Source organism: Cupressus sempervirens, chromosome 5 (genome assembly GCF_028749045.1).
Source record: "Cupressus sempervirens isolate cs-2001-9-10 chromosome 5, ASM2874904v1, whole genome shotgun sequence".
Lineage (NCBI taxonomy): Eukaryota > Viridiplantae > Streptophyta > Pinopsida > Cupressales > Cupressaceae > Cupressus > Cupressus sempervirens.
The window spans coordinates 427830722-427849598 of record NC_143122.1 but is presented as its reverse complement, the minus strand read 5'-3'; the positions used below and the strand labels follow the sequence as shown (position 1 = coordinate 427849598).

At 34.5% G+C, this 18877-nt stretch overlaps 1 pseudogene; it reads left to right on the top strand.

The window, feature by feature from the left end:
- The first annotated feature begins 17335 nt into the window (after positions 1-17335).
- On the top strand, positions 17336-17832 carry LOC149556616 (protein BIIDXI pseudogene; annotated as a pseudogene).
- The last annotated feature ends 1045 nt before the right edge of the window (positions 17833-18877 follow it).

Sequence of the window (18877 nt, the reverse complement as noted above, 5' to 3'; positions counted from 1 at the left end):
GGAAAACAACTTGCAACACAAATAACATTCACACAATTTTCACACCAATATTTTTAACATGAAAACCCTATTAAGGGAAAAACCACATGTGACCAACAACCCATAAATTTCACTCTTTTGAAGTGATCTTTGTTAGGAGACAACCTTGTTAAAGGTTACATAAAATTTTTTAAAGTGACCTTGTTAGAGGATTTCACCAAAAGATCATTTAGACTTTATCACTCCTTGTTCTTGACTAAAAAGAGTGATTTGAATTAAAAGACTTTAAAACACAACTAATCAATGTTACCATAAACAATATCACACATTTTTTAGGTCCACATGGTACTTTCGATATTTTTCTACTACAATATAAAGTGGTCTATTAAGAATAGCAACTACCCATTCTTGCTTAGATCTTTGTTTTGTCTCCTCTATCTTTTACTCACTCAGTTGATTATGTCTCCACAAACTCTTCTTCTTTTCTCTTCTCTTCTCTTCTTGGTTCACTTGGCTCAACACTTTTTCTTCAATGGCTTCTTCAATAGTTCATACTTATTGCAACTTTAACTCTAGTGATCTTCTAGCCAACAACATGAGATCAACAACCTAGAAAAATCAGCTCAACATATTTTTAAATCAGAAACCTAAAATTTTCTTGTTCTCCTCCTTAAATAGATTTATTAATGCTTCCAGATGCTTCCATCTTTTTCCTCTTAAACAATATCATCGATCTTAGGTTTACAATAGAATTCTTTTATACAATTAATTTCAACACATAGAAAATATAACTTTACATGTAACTTTGTTTCAAATCTTATCCTTCTTTAATTTCCTTATTTAGATCCTTCTTGAATTTTCTCCATCATTGATCTTGCAAAAAACTTTGACTCTCATTTTAGACCTTCTCAAAATTTCCATATTTCCATCAAAAGTCTGCCTTAAATTCCAATTTTACAAACTTTTTAATTTGGTTGTCACTCAATATACATAACATTTACTAGGGCAACATTGTGTTCTTCCTTCTTTACCAAATGTTTGGGAAATATTGTAGTCACATGGTCAATACAGTCTCCCTTCATTAACCTTGTGACTCAATTAAGCTTGTGATCTTCAATACTTCTCAACAATACATGATTGTAAAACAACCAAACTAATATTACATAATAATTGTCCATCTCATTCAAGTACCCATTGTATAGCTTACATATCAACTCTAACTTCATCATACTTTCTTCAAATCCTCTTCATCAATCTAATGATATGGTACTTTCATGAGTTAGCATTATGTCTAGTTGACTAAGACTTTGACATCAATGACAATATAATCAACTAATATGAATCTATACATTTTTAGCATCATTGCCTAAAAATTTTCCACCATCAATTACAATATCAGATGGAGCTAACACATCCTACATAAGGACTAATCCTAAACCCTCTAATGAAGCATTTATACATACCACAAAATCAGTTGAAGGGTCTGGCACTACTACAATCAATGCACTAGTGAGTGTTCGCTTAATCTCCTAAAAATCTCTCTCACACTTCTCTATCCACACATAAATCTTTCCAATTCTTTCAAGAGAAGTGATGGGATGCATTCTTGTACAAAATCCCTCAACAAATGCCTATAATATCTAGCTACACCCATAAAACTCCTAACCTCTATGTTACTTTTGGGTGCTGGTTAATCCATCATAGCTCTAATCTTTGATGGATCCACCAAGATCTCATCGCCTGATATAACATTGCCAATATAATGCACCTCGAGTCTAAAGAATTTACACTTGACAAGCTTCCATATAACTAATTCTCTCTCAAATGTTGCAAAACCTATCTCAAGTGCTCGTCATCCTCCTTCTCATCGTGAGAATATATAAAAATGTCATCAAGGAAAAGTACTACCAACTTATCCAAAAATGTATGGAATACTCCATTCATGAGACTTGTGAATACAGTTGGAGCATTCATGAGGCAAAATTCTACTACAGTGAACTCGTAGTGGTCATACCTCATATAAAATGCAATCTTGTGGATGTCACTTTCCACAATCCTCAACTAATAGTACCCTGACTTCAAATCTATCTTGGAGAATACTTGAACTCAAACACCCTAGAATTGACTAAAAAAATCATCAGTCCTAGTAAGAGGGTATATGCACTTAATAGTTACTTTATTTAGCCATCGATAGTTAATGCACTACCTAAGTGATATGCTCTTCTTCTTCAAGAATATCACTAGTGTGCCCCACGGTGACACACTAGGTTGAATATTCCCTTTCTCTAAGACCTCCAACTAAATCTTGACCTCATAACTGGTCATCTTGTATGGTGCTCTAGATACTAATTGGATCTTGGCACAAGGTTTATGTGAAAATAAACTTCCCTAGATGGCGACATACTAGGTAGCTTAGAAGGAAACACATATGCAAATTGTTAAAAGATAGGATAATCCTTGAGTGAAAGCTATCTCTATAAGTCATCCTCTCTATCACTAATGGTGATGGAAAATAATTGACATCCCTTTCACATGCATTGCCCAAGCTACATAGCAGAGATTATACAAAGAGATACTAGTCTCTTCCCCCTTGATATCACCAGAGGAGTACCATGATTATCTATACACTCAACCCTCTTCTATCAACAATCCATCTTGGTGTTGTGGGCATATACTAGTCTATGCCAAGAACCACATCATATAATCCTAGAGGGATAATGTGAAGATTTAACATCATGATCATATCTCTAATCTAAATCTAACAACTGTGAACCAAGGAACTAATAAACACTCTAGCTCCTAAGACTAACTCAACCTCCTAACTGACATCTTGTCTAACTACCACTAGCCTACAATTATCCACCAAAAATGGAGATATAAAGGAGTTTGCAGCACTTGAATCAAACAAAATAGTAACACTACTACCTCAAATTGTACCTCTGGCCTCAATAGTTATGGCTTGATGTTATGTTTGGAGTTTATCAACTATTTCAAATACTCTATAAGATCTACTTTTATCTCCTACATAGGCTCTAAAGTAGACCCTCTCTGACTTCCTAATGGTTGTCCCTATGGGTACTCTCTCAATAGATGTCCCACACTACCACAAGTGTAGCATGGCCTAGGCATCTATACCTGCACACCCTGAGACCCAAATTGTTGACCTATTGTCCTACTTGATCAATTGTATCCAACCCTAGAGGATTGTTGATTCCTAGCTAGCTCTATATATGGGGTCTGTGATGTCTAATCTTAACTAGGACCCTAAGACTACTAATGCTTGGGCTTAGAGCCTTGATATCTCTAAGAGGATCTCTTCCTAGAATCCTACTATGGTTGATGTTGAGATATTTGGCCCTTAAAGGACCCTATTGAATGTCCCTAATACTCCTTCCTAGTGGGTATTTTTTGTCCTGATGACTGGGTAGTGGTATTTTGGTTATGAGACTAATCACAAGATTCATGTGTCCTGCTACAAATATCCTTGCCAATTAGTACCCTACCAACTGCCTCTCTGAAAATGGTAGGAAATACTAGACATATTATGCCTTGAAGGGACATATTAAGACCCTTAATAAAGTGATGCATCTATAGCTTATTGGCCTTCATGTAATCAACATAAGGAAGGAGATCAAGAAATCTTCTCTCATATTGCATCATAGTGATGCTTCTTTGTTGAGGGTTATGGAACTCTACATGTCACTATTTAAAGTGCTCGAAGAGGGTTTTTGTACCTAAATATTCTCAAGAATGTCTTCCAAGTGAGTGTGTATATACTCACTCCTCCCATGGCTCCTCCACCTACCACCAGCTAGAGTTTTACTCTTATAACAAGTGGATGGAAAGTCACACCTTCATATTTCTCCCATACAAACATAGTCCAAAGCATTGTTGCAAAATTTGTAGCCATACCTTTTCTCTTATACCTTTAGTATCCCCAACAAATATGAGTGGTTGGAGTCACAATAACTCCCTAATCTTGTCTCATATGTCTTTAGGTCTCCCTACTACTTGTGGCTTTAGATATGGTGGTGGTTCCTGTTGTGGTTTCACAATGCATGCTCCATTTCTCATAGAAATAGGGAACCCCTAGCATAATCTTTTGTTCTTCCAGACCCTTAGTCTAGGGGATGGATCATTTTGGGACTTCAACTGGAGTTTGGGTCCAACTTTTTCCTCTAACTAAAGAAACACAAGAGCTAGAATTCATAAATTTGAGTGTTAAAGGGTATTTTAGTGATAAAAGGTGCACTAGCACACCTAGCACACATGTACATCCTTTTGGGGTTCGCAAGTGCACTAATTGTGCACTTTTCTCCTTTGGAGATGCACACTTGCGCATGTGTGCACTACCCCGGGCCTATAAAAGCTTGGGATCCCCTCCCCTCTCCTTATTCTTCTTTGTGTCTCCTTCAAACTTGCACCATCTCACCTTCAAGGTGCGCTCCAAACCTGCACCTACTCACAAAAAAAACATAAAAGTCATCAAAGGTGCACACATGTACACCTATTCAAGTTGCACATGTGCACACCTTTATTCATGCTAAAACCTAAAAAACACTTAAAAGGAACTTAAAATCACCAAGGAAAGGTGTGCATGTGTGCACTTCTCCAAGGTGCGCACATGTGCACCTTTTTACACTAGTAAAGAACACCTAAGTAATGGTGTGCAGATGTGCACCTTGCCAAGGTGCGCATCTATGCACCTTTTTTAAAACTTAGAAAACCCAATAAACGTGCGCACATGTGCACCCCATAAATGTGTGCATCTGTGCACTCTTACTTCAATAAATTAGTCCCTCCCTTTTTTCAACATGGAGAATGCATGTGCGCAGGTGTGTAACTATAGACAAAGTGACTTTAAAGGTCATTAAGCATACCTAGTGCACCTATCAAGGTGTGCAAGGTGCATTGATTTACATTCTAGGGCTCTAAGGGGGAGATTGAGCTAGTTTACTACTGTTTTGGTGTTTTGGGTTAGATTTTTGGGTAATTAGGGTTTGTTTAGGGTTTGATTTTCACCTCTTCAAACTAATTTTTTTCTCTTGTGTGCAAATAAAATGACATCCTCATCATCCTCACATGTACAGAAGATTGGTTGTATTCAAATTTCAAGGTGCATCAAACAGATCCCATTTCCAAGATGGACATTCTGATATTAGAGACACCAAGATTGGCCACATCAATTGGAATGCTTTCCTCACAATATGCAAAGAACCTAAAGAAAGGTCCTCCATGTTGTCAACAATGATCAAATCAAGATTAGTGAATGTGGCATCACATCCAACATTCATGCAATCTCCTAAGCTCATCATGGCATTTACAGAAAATTGTGTCGAAAGAAAGAGTTGTTAAAAGTGTCATAGGGAAGATAGTCTTGGACCTTAGACTAGTAATATTGAGAAACTATTCCATCTTCCTATGTTTTTCAGTATGTGAAGATCGTGACTTACCATCAAGCAGAAAGATGGTATAGGGACAATGACAAGAAGGCTATAGAGATCATACTATCATCATTTTTTATTGATAGAACACTAGTGGAATGTAGAGTCAGAAAGGTAGACATGACTAGGGGATATATGAAGGATGACGTTGGATATGTCAATGTACAATTGAGAAGAATTATGGGTCTACTGATAGTTGGGAATCTTCATATTTGGATGGTCCATTTCATAGAGACCATCAGAATAGCCAAAATGTGAATTGATTAGGCCATAATGCTAAGTGAAAACTTAGTGAACAATTGGTAGGAGTTTAAGTCACCCTTAAGTTTTACATGACATTATATTTGGTACACTTATTAGTGGCAAGGAAAACTAACTACCCAGGACTGTATAAGAAGGGAAGCATGCAATATGCCAATGCTTGGACCTATGTGATATATCCTCAATTGGTAAAGAAGAAGCTCTTAGATTAGAGCAAGGAATGTTGAATAGTGAATGATGCTTTTATAATTGCAATCATCTAATTTATAGAGGGTGATTATGCTAAATGGATGTCAGTAGAGGCAATAGTAAGGATTGTTGAGATTGGTGACCACTACTTCTAGTTCAAAACATTCAATTACCTCAAGGTAGTTGTTACAATGGTGAATCCAAAGGAACTCTCAAGATATCCATTGGATAGGCTCATCTTATTGGAGATTGAAAGACACCTCACATCTGCATAAAATAGAGTAAGAAAACAACATAAGAAGACATGGGTATGGCCTATTACTATAGGTGCATTTAAGGTCAAGCAAAAACAAGATATTATGACCTTTGATTTAGAGTGGGATCAATATCCCTTGGAATATTACAACTCCCCTCACCCTTATTTTGATAATATTGTCAGAGTTCAACATTTAGCAAGGACGCAGTTTTTGCATGAAGATGCCATAGAAGATCATTGGATGAATGCAATAGATGACTATGATATATGAATAAGGGATTATCGTAGGATGACTCTATAGACCTGTAATCACCTAAAAATGGTTATCTAGACTATTAGCCCCCTTCTCAGCATTTTGGGTAATTTAATATAATCATTTACCTAGACCAAATTGCTAATAATCAATTTATTTGATTATAAACTAAAGTTTGACTATGTTATCCTAAGTTCATTATTTGATTAAAAGAACATGTCCCCTTTTAATTAAATAAAAGACCCAATTCTTCTAACACACTTAAAGTGCACACATAAAGTCCTTTTTCTATTTTGCAATTAAAAGAAAAGGCTTTATGACTTTTGTCTTATATGACAAGTCAACTTATATTCTATTGGTTAATTTGTGTGTGCACATGGATCACTCCTCTTTTTGAATTCAACCGTTGATCGTCCACCATCTTCATCTTGACCTCCACCGTCCGTACAACTTTAAAAGGGAGAAAGCTTTCCCAAGAATCATTTGCCAAAAATGTACACTCGAAAGTGTCCCACTCTAAACCCTTCTATCCAAGCAATTCCATGAGTTTGAAATGTTCGAATGCCAGCTTAGAACTTCCTATCCACGGAGTGCAAGAGAGTGTATTTCAAGATCAAGGGCTCTCAAGTGAGCCTTAGGAATACTCTTCTTGCTAGTAAACTATGCAATGGGAGGTTCCAAAGACAAGATGCAAGAATGCAAATGTCTCAAAGAGTTCCTCAAGAATGCAATGCAAGTATGGAAACTAAGCTAAAATGAAAATGCAAAATACAGCTATGCTAAAATATGTATGAGAATGTTACAATCCAAATATTAAGCTATGTGAGATAGATTATTGCAAAATAGAAGCTGAACTAACATGCAACATGAATCTAAGCTAAAATGTTATGGTATGAGAGAATGTAGACAAGAAATAGAAGTTCTCCACAAAGCTCCAAAGAAACCTGTTAGAAAACCTACAATATAACAATACTAAAAAAGATGGATTGATTTGAGGGGGAAAGCTCTCTCCCTTTTAAAGTCGTACAAATGGTAGAGATCAAGATGAAGATGGTGGATGATCAATGGTGGAATTTGAAAAGAGGAGTGATCCATGTGCACACACAAGTCAACCAATAGAATATAAGTTGACTTGTCATATAAGACAAAAGTCACAAAGCCTTTTCTTTTAATTGCAAAATAGAAAAAAGACTTTAGGTGTGCACTTTAAGTGGGTTAGAAGAATGGGGTCTTGTATTTAATTAAAAGGGGACATGTTCTTTTAATCAAATAATGAACTTAGGATAGTATAGTCAAACTATAGTTTATAATCAAATAAATTGATTATTAGAAATTTGGTCTAGGTAAATGATTAAATTAATTTAGCCAAAATGTTGAAAAGGGGGCTAATAGTCTAGATGACCATTTTTAGGTGATTACATTTTCCCCTTTGACTAATGTGTGATCGATCTGGGAACACATTATGTCAAAAAAAATAGAAAGCCAAGTAGGCGGTGATAGATATAGATATCTTATTTTGAAGAACAAAATGTAGAAAAAGATAGCAAGTCTTAAATGTACTGCCTGATAGTGGTAGTACTGAACACTAGGAAAATATGATGTTAGAATTCAAGAAGAATGCTAACACTTAGCAAAGTAGATAGATCAAGAACAAGTGAGAAGATCAAAACAAATGCTCCTAAGAAATAGATAGCTGTAGCAATTAGTGATAGAGTATTTTTGCCTCCTCGGGATCAAAATGGAAATGAGGTAAGGGGATGCAGAAACTGGCTAGACATGAGAAAATTATAATATAGCAACGTCCAAGATGATAGATAGATGATTAGAACCAAAGAATGACTATAAGAAACTGATAAAATGCCCCAGTTTGACTAGAGTTGACCTTGAAGTATATAGCATAAAAATTAGGTCACAACGAGTAGAAAGGTGATTTTAGACATGAAACATTGAATTGAAGTAGATATGAAGTATGGAAATGATAAAGACATGAAGAAATGAAGATGCCCTAGTGATGATTCAGAGATTAGACCTCAAAAGGTCAGCTAACTGCTTAGAAGAAAGTAGAATTTTAAAAGATAATTTTGACCATCAAGATGAACTTGAATTTGGATTTCGATCCCAAAAATGAATCCAAGATGTCAAAATTATTTAAGAGGTCAAAACTTTATATAATGTGATGATAAGATAGAAAAGAGATGAAGTGAAAGATTAAGAAGGTGAAAAGACATGAACAAGAAGAAAGTAAAGAAATATATGAAAGAAGTTAGCCAATATGTCTGTGAAAAGATGAAGAGAGAGCTCTCCCCATATGCAAGAATGCAAGACTAAGCTAGAAAATGAACTTAAAATGCAACCTAATATGAAAAGTGGTTTACCAACAAGAAGTGCATAACATTTAGACTCTTAATTTCATCATTGAGCATTTATTAGGGACATCATGAGATCATACAACCATCACTAGTATAACTATGAGGATATGTATATGATCGATATTAGATAGGTATGTGGAAATCCAATCTAAGCATCAGAGACATGTAAGTCAAGATAACTACGTGATTAGATTCCCTAAGTTTAATTTAGCAAGATTACACTTGTATCAAGGCATAAGCGCATCGATAAACCCCAAGTGCAGTCTTGCGAAACAATCAAGGATGATACATTTGAAAGTCAAAATGTTGAATAGGTCAAGCATAAATGCTTACAACACTATAGACAAACAAAGTATACCCACAAGCAAAAATCAAGAAAACATGCCCCATGCCCCCAGTCTTCTAGTCAATAACATCCTTGAAAGACTATTAGGGATGGAACATATAGTAAAGAAATTGTCATAGACAGCACACAAAGTAGATAAAGATCAGCATAGCTTAGTTGTTTAAGTGTTTAAGTTTGTGAGTGTAAGTCACTTGACCATTTCTTCAAGACTTGATTCTGATAGTGAGAAATATCGCGACATCAAAGACCATAGGTGAACTATCTGAAAAGTGTTGAAAAACACTTGATGTCAAGGTGGGGGAAGTGTTGAGAAACACTATTTTGTGAGTTGTCAAAGAAACCCTAATGCACAAGAATACCTCAATAGGCTAAGCAGTTGTGCCCCCAAGATGAGGACAAGAAACAATTCCAAGCTAGAAAATGTGTAGCGAAATAGGTGATTGAGACTGATAGACATAGGTGCAAGGGTCTCAAGTAGCGTATGTTTCCAAGTTTTAGCCACTTAACATATTTTATTTTATTTTCAAGACTTTTTTCAAATTTTTTGTATTTTTTATTTTTTTAAATTTCTTTGGTGATACATCAAAGAACTTATTGCTAGGTTTTTACTAAGATGATCTTTTTTTAGGACATTTTTTGATTTTTAGGATTTCTTCATAATCATATATGATTTTTTGGATTTTTTAGAAGGTTTTAGAGATCACTAGTTCTCAAGCAAGATCACATCATTTTCTCTCAATGTCTAGCAAGGTGTAGGACATGATGGAGTAGAAAGTTGGTGGATAGACAAAGATGGATAAGAAAGGAGTATGAAGCAAGTGAAAGTGATCCTCAAGGATGCACTCCTCAAGAGTACCCAAGCTAGGGAAAGATAGCCATATAAACTAGGTTTTGGATAAGCAATGGAAGAAATGAGAAAGATAGCATGAAGGATAAGTGGTGAAGCCAACAAATGAGATAGCATGAAGTGTGTATTTCAAAAGAGTAGTCATGTCAAGAGAACTATACGAACCATATTTCATTTATTGTGATCAAGACCAAGAGGTCAACTAGATAGGATAGCGATGGGATGGAGCAATAAGAATAAAGCTGGATATGAACAATATGAGTGAATGAGAAGGATGGGGTGAGCGATAGATAAGATAGCCAATACGCAAGGATAGCTCAACATTGTCAAGATCAAAGAGAGAAGAGGGGATAGATGGATGATGGAAGAACTACGCATGATGCCTGTTTACCAAGTTTTCATCATGGTACTTATCCAAGGTGCCACAAGATGTAGTTTTCACCATAGGATGCATTTTTTTCTCTTTACTTTTTCTACCAAGGTGCCACAAGAAGTTGTTTTCACCAAGGCACGTTTTCATTTTATTTTATTTTTGCTTCTTTTTTTTTTTGAATTTTTGAACTTTTAGAAAGAGCTCAAGCTATTTGAATGTAGGTAGTGCTCCTATAGGAAAGATAAGTCATGATAAGCTAAGACCATAGAAAGGTATGCTCAAAGATGTTGATAGGGTGATGAAAGAGAAATGGTAGTAGGAAGAATATATGGAGGATAATAGTTCATGTATAAAAAGTAAGTGTAAGCTTTAGAGGATTTCATGAGGGTAGCTAAAATATTGGACAAGACCAACATTGTCACAACTTCACTCTTCAGATATGCACTCAATATAGTTCACTTAAGGGGAAAAACATCTTGAAATCTTAGAATCCATGGGACATGGAATATTAGGGAAAGGTAGCAAAAATGAAATGCAAAGTAACTTACTTCTCATTGAGAGGATGCCAGAACACGTCCCAACCATGCCTAGATCACCTAGACCCATGCACACTAGAAAAATAGGAATCCTTCTTAGATGGTGGGTAAAGGTAATGCAAGGGGGAACTAGAAAACAAAGAAAGTAGAGCACTCAGAAAAACTGAGAAGTAAGTGACCTAAAAGATACTTAGACATCAATCTTGGAGACACGTTAACTTTCATACTAAAGACTTCGGGCTTAAAACAGGAAGACCAAAACTTGGCAACACATTTATTTTGGTTTGTGCTAATAATATTTAGTTGAAAGGGAGTCAAATTTTAGGATCCCCTTTTTAATGTGAATGTGGTAAGTGGTGACATATCATTGATCACAATTTCCCAATAAACAGTTAGATAGAAAGATAATTAGATAAGAAACACCCTTAGAATGGACCATGCTACGTAGAGTAGAGTGTGAGACATTCTAAGGAGAGAAAAGACCATCATGTGGCCACCCATAGCTTAAATCCAATGAATAACACATGAAGACAAAGAAAAATTAAAAACGGGTGAACATGGAAGGGAAGCCTAAATGCCTCAAATATTGTGGATCATCCCCAAATGTTGAAAATTAAGATATGAAAAATGGAAGAAAAAATACAACATAAAGATGATGCACAATAAATAGGCAAGAGCATACATCACAATGGTAAATAGTGAACCTCTTATTTGGGAGGACTTGGGGGTTTGAATCTACTCAAGCATAAGTAATAATCAAATCATAATAATTAATCTTTGCTTCAGCCTAAACTAGTACACCTATCTTTAGATGAACATATGTATAATATTTATTTTTTTTGTGATATTTTCCCTTGCAACAAAATTTTACTATTTATTATTATAAATTATTGTAAATCATTAGCCTAGCATACCTATCTTTAGCTAAATATATGTAAAGCATGCTAATCTTTAGATGAACATATGTATAATATTTGTTTTTGTGATAGTTTCCCTTGCAACATAATTTTACTATTTATTATTATTAATAATTGTAAATCATTATCCTAACATACCTATCTTTAGCTAAATATATGTAAAGTATGCTAAAAGATGTATCAAATTGAAATAATGTGTCAATGATGAAAATGAGATATTGGAAAATACAAAGCATAAACCTATGTTAAAACAAATTTAATTTCGTGTAGTTAGTTAGCAATGATAATTATAATAAATCTTTACAATACAATAACTATATAATTTATTTGAGTAGTTTTGTTATTAACAAATTTTAAACAAAAAATTAAAAGATTAATAATATTTTCATTAAATTCATAAGTATATGTTTTAGATTACAAAATATTAAAGTAGTTTCTAGTTTTTATTTTTTATTAATTGTATATATTTGAAATCATAATAATAAGAATAAGAATAACACGTTCTTATTGATTATTTGTTTTCATTGCTTATATATGATCATCTATAATATGAATTTAAATATTTTAATGATAATTAAGTTTTAATATATTATATTTAGCTCTATTATTTTTTAAATTTTTAAATAGGTTTCTTCAGCTTGAGACTAAGTATTTGTAAGTTCATTTGATGGTCCAATTCTAAATTCTAAGTGTAGACTTTTCATTGTAATTTATTAACATTTATAAACATATTTTTACCCTCCTCAATGAATAGAATTCATAATTTTAAGTTTGATCAATCCACTTTAATTGATAAATGGCTCTACACAATGGTAAACTTTAAACTTTAAATTGGTCAGGTTACTATGTTGATCGAGAGGGATAGGCTAAGAAGTTCCTTCAGGACGGGCATGCTACCTTTTTCTACTATGAGTTGAAGCATAGATACTAGTGGTGAAGAACCCTGGATGATTTACAGGCTTTTGAGCAAGCTTGTATTAGGTTGAACAGAGAAATCAGAAACAACGTGAATGTCAGAAAAGAGGATTTGTTCTTGTTGACACAGTTTCAAAAAAGTAAAAGTATCATATGGATGGAGGGTCCCTTAGGATGGACTACTTGGATGGATATTCACTATGATGTTCTTAGTTAGATGATCTATCTTCTCTTCTTTTTGTCTTGATGTACAGCTGATACGGCTCTTCCTAGGTGAGGCTTGGCCTCCTTGTTGTTATTTGTGGTGACTATTTGGTTTCTTTTTGTTTTCTGAAACTCTTATATCTAATAGGAAACTTTAAATTCTTCAATTTTATTGAAAAATAAAGAATTACAGAATTTAGACTATCTATTGACAGTCACAAAATGAACCACCCTTCCACCCACTGATTGTTATGAAATTGAATCCCTTGCCCACATTTTGTGCTATCATGTACAATTACAAATAGGTAATATCAGAAGTATGAAATGAGAGAGTGATTTGCGTACAAAAGAGACTCCCCCGACTTTAGAACCAAATCAGAGAAGGGGAGCTGAAGGAAGAGGGAACAAAGAGAAAGGGGAGTGAAGTTAACAATTAAATTCTTCTTTATTTTCTGTCAAATAAAGAGGAGTCCTTCAAAGTGTCTCTGCATTGAGATCAATCTGTATAGTCTTTCAAATCTATCCAATGCATGCCATTGAGGGGATGATAGAATTTTCATCAACATCTTGATCTTCTTTATTTTTTCCTGAAGGCCATGTCTGATAACATGTAAAAATTCAGCAAGCACACGATTAACTTCTATTTCAGCAAAACAAAGTAACTTCTTAAAAGTGAAGGTTGTTGAATGTATACCATGTAACTTGATAAAGCTTGTTAAAAAATATAGGCACGAGGGATGTTGTTTTGCTCATATATGTGAGCCCAATCTTTTGATTAACCAAGGTCATCTCCTCCATAAAATCTACACAAAAATTGAGGGATCTTGAAGCAAACTCCTAGAAGAATATTAATCATATCGAAGCTCCCTTTGTTAACCTGGTTTCTAAATGTAAACAATGATATAGAATGATGGTTAAATTGTAATGTTTTATTTCTATTATCAAAATTCAAACCCTTACTAAAATGTAATTGGTAAATATATCTATTGACCCATCAATTCGTAACTGGATCATGAATGCTAATAGTGTGAAAAATGTTAGAAAAATAGAGTGCACAATAACTGTTACCTTCTTTAGAAAAATATAGTTTAAAATCAAGAATATCGTTGAACCTGCACAAAATCAAGAGCATTAGAAACGGTTGGAACAAATCATTCTATCAGTTTCCTTTTTGAAAAAAAATCACTTTTTAAAACATCCTAGATAATTTAATCAAAATAGCATGTTACTCATACCAAATGAAATCATTCATACGTACAAGAAATTCCTCACATTAATTGCATACCTTGGTAGCCTTGGTAGATCTATGTTATTTACACTAAACAAAACAAGTTATCAAGCTTTTTAGTTTTATCTATATAAGAGACAATATCAAGTTTTAAAAAAAATACCATTAATGCAAATGATTAATATAGATTATTCAAATTGAAGAATTTGAATAAATATTTTAATCTATGGCTCTAAATATCCTTTAATATATCAAATATCTTGAAAAACATGTGAAAGGTAAGATAACATATTTAATTTTTCAAAAAAATTATTTTAAAGAACTTAACACACATAAAACATATTTTTTCAATTTATTAAAATTTCTTTTTTTTCAATTCTTCTTAATATGAAATATTCATTTTGTATACTATTAGTGTAAGAAGAATGATGTTTTATAACATATTTCTAAAATACTTAAAAACTCATGTAAACTGAAATTTTTTTTGAGTGGAAGAAATTGAATTAAACTTAAGAAGTGACAAAGCATAACATTATACTTTTCCTCACATTAATTGCATATCTTGGTAGCCTTGGTAGATCTTCTAAACACAACAAATTCTCATGAAATATATCAAAACTATATAAAATGACTAAAAAATTGAAACAAAAATGAATGCACTAAATATGGAAAATAATGATTGAGTAAACTACACAAAATAGATTATAAATATGAGATTTTTTCAAACCTTTATACATGACTTTATAGTGAATTTTGCTATATCTTTGGAGGATGATTCTGTAAGACGCATGTAATACCCATTAAATATAGAAAGTAATGAATGAAGACAAACCTATTAAATATATAAAATAATGATTGAAAAAGTCAACTAAAAAAGGACTCTGAATCCCAAAAAAATGAAGTTAATTTAGAGGAAAAAATTACCTAAATACAACAAAATGAAAGTTCACAAAAAGATACTAACATTTCCACTCTAATTAAATGGAATCATTCACTCAAATATTTTAGAATAAATTAAAAGTAAAAAATTAAATGAAATATTGTAGTGTAATCATCCTCTCCATGCATCCCCTTCATGTTATTTGTAGTGTCATGTTCATGGTTGTGTCATGTCTTTGGTAATTCTCCTTGATCTTCGCTTAGCTACTTCTGCTTTACACTAAATACAACAAGGAATATACCAAATAAATATGAAAACTAGTGACTGAAAATTTGAATAAAAGTAGTTTTAAAATTGAGGGAAAAAATTTAAATGTATTAAAAGAGAGAAATTTACCTCTTTTGGCCTAGCTTTATTTCCTTGTTTTTTGGGGGCTACTTCTATTTTACACTAAGGACAATAAAGAATATTCCATTAATACAAAAATCATGACTAAAAAACCCAATAAAATATAGATTTCAAATGAAAAAAAACTAATAAGAAAATAAATTTACCTCCCCCAACATAACTTTACTACGAATTCTTGTAGATCTTCTTAGAGGCACTTCTACTTTGCACTGAACATAAAATAAATATATAAATAAAAACTAATAATTAAAAATCCAATCGAAACTAGATTTTAAATTTGTTAAAATTTAAATTCATATATATAACAGTAAAATATAAACTAATAACTAAAAAATCCAATAGAAACCAGATTTTAAGTTTATTAAAAAATCAAATTCACTACACATTAATAATTTACCTCTATTGTACGAGATCTAGGAGAAGATGTTGGTTGATGGACACTATGTGGAATGGTGGGCATTTTCTTGTAGGTGTTCACCTCTCCTACCGAATGTTCTAGCTGGGGCGTAACCTTTGGTTGAGAAGTAGGTTCCCAAGCAGGTTGAGAACCCGACTCTTGAAGATGCAAACATGGTGGATCTGACTCCTTTATTGATTTAGGAACATCATGCCTACTGCTTGACATTTTCTTGGAGTTCACCTTTTCTACAGAATGGTCTAGCGCAAAAGTAACCCTCCGGTGAGCAGTAGATTCCCAACTGTGTAGAGTATCCCCTTCTGAAAGATTCAAATTTTTTGAATCTAATTTCTTTGTTAGTTGTTTTACCACACCTTCTTCTATGCTCATTGCTTCTTTCCTCTCATTTTCATTTCTTCTCACTACTTTTTTAGTCACATTTATTATTTTTTTCCCCTCATTTCCATTTTTTCCCACTACCTTTTTAACTTCATTTATCGCTTCTTTTCCCTCATTTCCATTTTTTCTCACCATTTTTTTAACCTCATTTTTTTTCTTTCTTACTACTTTTTCTTCCTCATAATCGTCTTCCTCGTCGTCTGGTGCTCCTATCCAAAGCCAAGTCGTAATCATGACGACTGTAGCAAGACACCAAAGCAGTAAAGCACCGAGCTTGTGATCGACTCTATCTGGAAAGAGCTGTTGATCAAACATTTCTACAAAGCAAAAAACCATAAACATTACTCTAAAGGCTACACTAATTATCTCATCTTCGAGCTCATTAAGCCTCTTCCTTCCGTTGTTTCTCGCCATGAAAGTTAGAAAAAAAAAAACAAGAATTACTGAAAAGAATTGCTTGCGAAAAGTATGTTTGAATGCGGAGAACTGTTCTATACAAAAACTAGGATTTTTATAATGGCATTGAGCTATGATGCAACGGTCACATTATTAATGGAAATTTCTAAATTGGCTGCCGGAAATTTCTAAATTGGCGAGAATTAAAATCAAATAATTAAAGAAACATAACGCAGGATCAAAACATTTCCTTGTGCAACATCAGACCAACGAGGAGAGTGAATAGTGAATTCCATAACTAATAGGAAACTAAGGGAAATTATAAGAAATCATTTGGAAATGAAAGACAAGGATAAGATTTCAATCTGACAAATATCGGCAAAACGAGCTCTGCTCAGGGAAACTATCACTTTAATCAAGGAAACTTGCTGTTTAAGAAAGTTTAATTGCAGACACGAAACTGATAGAAATTTATATTGAATATCGGCAAAACGAGCTCTGCTCAGAGAAACTATCACTTTAATCAAGGAAACTTGCTGTTTAAGAAAGTTTAACTCCAGACGCGAAACTGATAGAAATTTATATTGCTGTTTAAGAAAGTTTAATTGCCGACGCGAAGTGCGATTTTGTAGCCTTTGGACTCACCCATCCGTGTTCTCACTTGCTTTTGCTGCATGCTCACCTTTCTTCATTTCCTTCTCCACTCGCAAGATGATTATTCTGTTAAGATATTATTCCATGGGCGTGGAGGATGATCCCGCCTGTGGCCCTCTCATCGATGCAGTTCTCCTGCCTCCCAACATCGACGACGACAATTCGCCTCTGCCGGGCTGGAAATCGACTCTCTCAAGTCTGTCAAATTCATCGATGCTCTGCATTACTCTGTACCAGGGGGCAAAAGAGCCGTGGAACTCCTGGCGGGCAAAGAGAGCTCCATTTCCCAGACTGTGCCGACAATTGTGGGGAAAAGTTATGTGCTGAGCTTTATGGTGGGAGACGCAAGCAATACTTGCAGTGGATCCATGATTGTCGAGGCTTTCGCAGCTAAAGAGACTGTGAAAGTGCCCTACGAATCGAAGGGCACCGGAGGCTTCAAAAGTGCCCAACTCGCCTTCAAAGCAGTTTCTGCAAAAACTAGCGTGGTGTTCTACAGTACATTTTATCATGTGATGAATGATGATATGAGTTCACTCTGTGGTCCGGTCATTGACGATGTTAAGTTGTTTGCCCATTAAATTTATATCTGATATGCTGGTCAGAAGAAGATGACAGGCCTTTGTGAGGCATAGGAGATCACTTATCATTTAGATCTGTTGCAAAAATGAACCCCGTTGTGAAATAACCCCGTCAGGATTATTGACTATTTAAGCACCAAAAACTTGAACTTCATTGATTAGGCATTTCGTCAAACAGTTAGCACCCAAACTGGTTACAAAACTTCAATGTTCAGGGAGAAATTTACAATCAAATGTTTCATGGTTTAATAATGGGCCTGGACCGTAGCATCATTGTACCTTGCTCCTGAATTTGGCAATGGTTGACATTCCTCCAGCTGCGTTGTCAACTTATTCAATCACTTCTACCGATTTCTCGAGACTTTGAATCACATTGAGCTCCAGCTGATGAATTGCTTGGGCATCCTTATAAGCCGGCATCTCCTAGGGATCTTTAACGTGGGCATCAACTAAGCTAGCACCAAACCCTTCAACTTCCGCGAACTTAATGCCCTTCAAAATGGTGTCCCTGTAATCTTGTGAAGAGAGATTGACCTGTTGCAGAGAGAGATGTCCTGACGAAAGCACAATATTCATGTTGACAGCACAATTGTAGAGGAAATCGCGCTCCAATCTCATGTATCTATAGTCGTGCATTCACTCAATTTATTTGAGTAAAACTTGACTGTTCAGAGAAATCGCACTTCCCCGCATGTGTCCGTCGCTAATGGAAAACGGATGGTAGGATGGCCTGGGATCTGCCCGCGATCTGTTCCTGTCTGCTCGCTCTGCGTCTTTGAAACTATATTATTGACAAACTTGCTGTTAATTGTAATAATCATCACACCTCTGTCAGGAGATCCTCGCGCAGCTTACTGTTAAAGAGATATACTGCTCAATTTATATCGGATATACACTGCTCAATACACATACAAAATACTGTTCTACCACAGAATAACGACACATGATGCCAACAATGAATGTCTGCCGAGAACCATGAGTGGTCGATTACTATCTTTAAACCAGAATAATACACCCGACCCCTGTTATAACTATGAAGCGAATG